This window comes from Colossoma macropomum, unplaced genomic scaffold (assembly GCF_904425465.1).
Source record: "Colossoma macropomum unplaced genomic scaffold, Colossoma_macropomum, whole genome shotgun sequence".
NCBI lineage: Eukaryota > Metazoa > Chordata > Actinopteri > Characiformes > Serrasalmidae > Colossoma > Colossoma macropomum.
Genome location: NW_023494807.1, coordinates 18,610,710 through 18,616,709, shown reverse-complemented (window position 1 = coordinate 18,616,709; position 6,000 = coordinate 18,610,710).

The window sequence follows — 6,000 nt, the reverse complement described above, 5'->3', positions numbered from 1 at the left end:
ATCTTCAGAACATGGCCAATCAGCCTGGCGTTTGACCCCAGCTAAATCTGAACAGATCCAGCGAGCAACAGCTGCATGCTCCATACCATGCAACAAATACAGCCTCATCAAATATGGGCACAAACATGGTTAAAGTAAACTTTAATCTCCTTGAAATAAAGTTGTAAAATAATGAAATTAGCTAAGGACTGCTCTGTCTAATGCTTGTGTGTTTGAAAGAGGTTGAATAAAAGAGTTTAAGGGTTACTTCTCAAACAAAATGCTCTTCGAAAAGCACAATTCAGAGACTTGCTTTTGGTCTACTGTATCCTGCGTTTTGTACTCATATCCTGAACATTTGTCAAAGTTCCTCATTAGATGACATTTTCTTCCTTTTTTGACGTTCATGGCTGATATGCTTCTCTAACATTGACAGGCATCTCCTGTAAGACTGGCATTGAGCAACAGTTACAACTGATAAGCTTTAACACTGTTAGCCAGACCTTTGCTTGGCCTTATCTCAGAGTCTGTAGTCATGGATTACATTATAGTTCTGTAGGTTTATCATATTCACTATACCATCATACTAACATTTGTCAGCGGATGCATTTCCGTACCATATCTCGACCTCTTCCTTGAACAAACATTGAATCATTGGCCATTATGGTCCTTTATACAACACTCAATGCAGAGGCTTAATGCCCAAGGGTGTGTTAAGAACACTGACCCAGCTGTTATATAACCAACTTACATTCAGTCAACATTATGTGGCGGCAGTATTCTAAAGTCCATATGAAGGCCTCTCTAAAGACAGAATAGTAGCGAGGTCATTTGACCTGTCCATGCACTGGCCACAGTTGCTTCTTTTGTAGCAACATTTGCTAGGGTGGACAAGCTTTTTCTTTTTCCTATACATTAACTAGCAGGGTCACACTTAGCATCAAAATTTTCATAAGGTCCATTTTGCAAAGAAGTGACCTACCACACGCAGCTAAATATGTGTATTACCCCAACTGTCAGTTTCTTCTTTAGTTTTTTTTAACTAAATCAACCCGTCAGTAATTCTTACGTACCTTTTCCTTTCATCCATTCCTTTTCCATTCCTCCAGTTATCATAAACAGCTGTTTACCAAACTCCAGTCACTTTGTTTATATTTATTTAAGTACTTATTTAACTGTTTATTTATCCATTTATTTCCAGCTAAAAATATGTGCTGAGGTGGCCTATACATGCACTCTTAAAAAAGATGGTTCTTCAAGAATTCTTTAGTAAAAAAAAAGTTCTGTATAGAACCATGAACCCTCACAGAACCAGTTGCATGAAAAACGTGTTCTTTGCATCGTGAATGGGTTCTTCAGATTGATGGAGAATGTGCAGTAAATGGCTCATTATGAAACCTTTTTGAAAAGGGTTCTATATAGCACCAAAAAAGGGTTCTGCGTTTATTATGAAGTCAAGCTTGTGTCAATAGAAGAACGCTTTTGGGTGCTATATAGAACCCTTTTCAAAAAGACTCTATATAGAACCATCTACAGCAAACTCTATCTATCTGAAGAAATCTTTCACGATGCAAAGAACCCTTTAATCATGCAAAAGCGTTTTTTGAGTGTTCATGGTTCTGCAAAAGAACCATTTTCTTTACTAAAGAACCCTTGAAGAACCATCATTTTTAAGTGTGTACTAAATCAGTTGATAGTTTCATTGATTTTGCTTTATTTGCCCCTCTCTGTCTTTCAGTTTCTGTGCCTGTCTCTTTTGCTCTCTTCCTTCTCAGTCCTCACGGATTTCTAAAAAACAAATATTAAAAATATTTATAGAAGCATCTCTCTATCAAACTCCAGCTAATGGGAAGGAAGAAGCTTGCAGTTAACCAGACATAATACAGCCAAATGTACCTGCTGATTTCTGAATTACATTGCATGATGCTGTGCCATCAATATGCTAGTTAACAGTGAACTTTCTCGTGCCAGTTGTAGTATGTTATAAGTAACACAATACAAGTTTGAACTACCATTAATTTCTAATATAGCCAACTACAGAGCCTGCAGCCTAAACTGAGCAGCTCCTGAAGCAGGCTAAAGCATACTGGTTTAGCTTGCCACATTATGAGTGCTCCAAATAAAAAACACTTTAATAGGTTTGCATTTCACAGGAATAGACTGTTAATCACCCTCATGAACTCTCACATGTTATCAGAGCTATGTTGTATGTTAGCCTACAGTAAGTGTGTTGCAAACCTGTAACGTTACATCTCGAAAGTCAAAGCTGCTCTGGGTAGCGTAAGCGTAGCATTTTGAACACAGAAAAACAAAGCAGGAAGACAAGTCTGCGTTTTCATATGGGCCCTTTATAGAAAACACTAAATGTTTTTAAGGATCGATTCTCAAAATGGAATGTTAGGAATGGAAATATTGGTACTGCAGTATTCATGAACCTGTCTCTACAGAACATTGGCAAAAATCTCTTTCAATTTTGTGTTATTAATTTTATATGTAATTTATTTTGTATGCATGTAAAAGGTCATTTTAATACTTCTAGATGTGTTTTTTTTCGGTTGCATAATCAGGATAACAGGCTTCATTCACCAGTCGTTCTTAAGGAGAAATTTCTTCTTAGAACCCACTTACGCAGTTTTCATGAAGATTCTGACATTCACCGGTGTTGTCTTATTTGGGATTTGTTCTTAGATAAGAACAGAATCTACAAACACTCAAGAGCACAAAGGTGCCAACAACTCTGCGGTTTAAGACCACGTCATGAATCTGAGGTAGACTTTTTCTTAGGACCTTTCTCAAGAACAAATTTAAGAAAAAACTTAGGAAGATATTGGTGAAAAGGGCCCAATGTTAGCATGGTGGCAAATTTGTTGTCATTCCCAATCTAACTGGTTTTGGTAACCTACAACAACAGAGTCCAGCTTGGTAGCATTTTAAATTTAAAACTCATTACATAATGCTGCTAAACTCCAACTTAATCTATTTAAACTGGATTTAAATGCGATTTCTGCAATGTTCCACACAGCTTGGGGTGATGTAAAACAACACTGTTGACAAAGTGGTCTTCATTGGCCTACTGTGGTTCAGTTCACTGCCTGGGCAAGCACAGTACACTATGTCAAATAAAAGTCCTTGGGCAAGACTCCTAACAATACATTCCCTCTGTAACATGATTAAATTGTAAGTCCCTCTGGAGAAGTGTGTCTGCCAAATGCTATAAATGCGCAACACTTGCCATGAAGGAAAGCGATTGTGAGTGGACTGTTTCATTTAAGCCTACTGATCAACATGTCGTAGGTGAATGTTGATTTGAATTTGATTAAAAGTGTGACTTTGCCAGTAAAACAATAACATTGGACCACATTTAATTTAATATTAATATTAGCATTAATTTAATAAAAAGTAGCAAGTTTTCAGTAAAGTGATTGATATGTTGGGATCTGCTTAGAAGAACACAAGTTTGGTTCCTTGGTTCTCTTTGCTCTCCAGCCACTGCATTGTTCAGTCAACTCCTGAGTTGTTTGTACCATTTATGAAAATTAGCTAAAATCAATATATTAAATAAACCACATATGCAATGATGTACTATTTTGGGCTTAACCAAATGATTAAACTGCACATTACTATTTTCATAAAATATGTGTTTTAGAATAAAAAGGGTTTTTTTAAGTATTGGCACCCAGCTTATTTATATTTAGTGGTGCCTCCCTTCACAAGAAAAACAGCACTGAGCCACTGTCTATAATGCTTAACAAGGCTGGAGAGCATTTGTTTAGGGATCTTGGACCACTCTTCCATGCAGAATATTTCCAGTTCCTTGATATTGTTGGATTTTTTGCTTCGCTTATGGACTGTCCTCTTTAATACATGCCACAGGTTTTCAAGTGGGTTCAAATCTGGAGACTGAGAGGGCCACTGCAAAACTACGGTTTTGTGTTCCTGCAACCTTTTCTGTGTGGACTTTGATGTGTGTTTGGGGTCATTATCTTACTGAAAGTTCCAGCATTGCACTTTGTGGTTCGTTCTTAGGAAAAGCTTCTTTCATGGAACTCTTCTGGTGATGAAGGAGGCATCTGAGAGTCCACCCATGACCAAGTTCCAACCTGATGACAGAGTCAGACACATTATACCATTTATTTTCACAAGATCCCCTTGACCACTAGCAGTAAAACAGCCTCAAAGCGTCAGTGATCCACCACCATATTTGACAGTGGGTTTCAGGTGCTTTTCGTTTTTCACCACACGTGACAATGGTGATCATCACCAAAAAGTTCAATTTTGGTCTCATTTGATCACATCACATGATTCCATTTGTAGTTCCAATAACATTTTGCGAAGTTCAGCACTGCACTTTGTGGTTTGTTCTTTGGAAAAGCTTCTTTCATGGAACTCTTTCAAACATTTTCTGGTGATGAAGGAGGCATCTGAGAGTGGATTTAGAAACGTGAACTAAAGTTGAAGGTTGAACTAAGATTCAACTGAACAGTGCAGTTCTGAAGCTGTGGAATGGTAATTTCATCTGACTGCTAATTTCTTTTTACCTGTGCAGGTCCACAACCTTCAGTCTCATTTGAGTTGGCAGTTCTTTGGATTTCCCATGTTAATGGATGACAAAGAGATTTTACATGTGCAACCTCATATTTATACCACAGGGAAACAGGAAACAGTGTCTGGCGACTAGGACCAATAAAAAGGAAGGTGCAAATTTATTTATTCTTTAGGTGTGCCAATAATTTAGCCAATAGTTTTTTGAATACATTATTCAAACATTGAATGCATTGACTTGCACTCAATAATTTGATCATAATCGTAAACAACACACTGCAATTTCTTAGATTGGAGTAAGGTCTAGAAATTTGATTAAGAAATCTGATAAAGAGAGCTGGATTTTAGCTCAATAATCAGATTTCTCAGTGCATGTAAACTCTTACTCGGATTTCTTTTGGATTTTTTTTCAGTCTGCGCATGTGTGAAAACAGACCACGGTACCGGAAATAAGCAAGCAGCGCTGCCGCAAGATGGCAGCAAAACACTTTAGGAGTGACGCTGAAACCAACTACCTGCTTGACGAAATGAAGGATTTAAACATTCCTCATCTTCTAGATGATGTTTGTTCATATTTTCAGGTAAAGTGGCGCAATATTTTAAAAAAAAGCCGCAACATGAAGTTTGAGTTGTGTGTTACATTTACATCACGTCTTCTTCTGTAAGTTTATTGGCTGGTTTCAAAGCAGAAATTTGATTACTGCCTGAATCATGTAAACCCGGAGTTTTCCCATTATCTCATTACCCAAGTGCATGTAAACACATTGATCCGATTACTGACAAAATCTGATTTTCTGCAGTTATCAGACTATTAAGTGCATGTAAATGCACTCATTGTAAGGATCATCTGAAGCATTACATGTAGGCTTAGTTTATATAATAGTTTTTGCCCAGTTTCTAAAGGGCTGCCCATAATTCTGGAGTTTTCTGTATTTGTTCAATTATTTCACCAGGACTCCTGATTTAGTTTAAGGAATGACTGGGTAGTCAAACTACGTACTGAATGGTAACTGTAAGTCTATCACATTTGTATTTATTCATATTTATTCTAATGTTAGTATTTATTCTGAGCTAATCCACACTAACAGTCCAGATAACTAGCTTTGCATGTCATCATCCCAGATGACCAAAGACTTTTGCATAGTGACGAATGTCAAGACACATTTTAACTTAATCATAATGTTAGTAAATGTAATTTGTTAGCCCTGCAGTTCACTTTTCACTATTTCCCTCATTCAGAATCTGTGCTAAGCTCAGAGGTAAAGACATGACTCCTGTGTTCGCTCCTTGGTGAGAAAACAGGGAGAGGCTTTGTGTTAGTGAGGATAAGAGAAGGAATATGTTAGATTTGTGTGTGACAGCTGAGCATGCGGGGGTCCTGGGGGGAGAATGGCCCTCTCCTCTGAAGTTTTGTCAGCGAGGGGCTGAGGGACAAAGCCATGACCTTCAGGGTCAGTCCATGCTGGGCCTTCTCTTGGC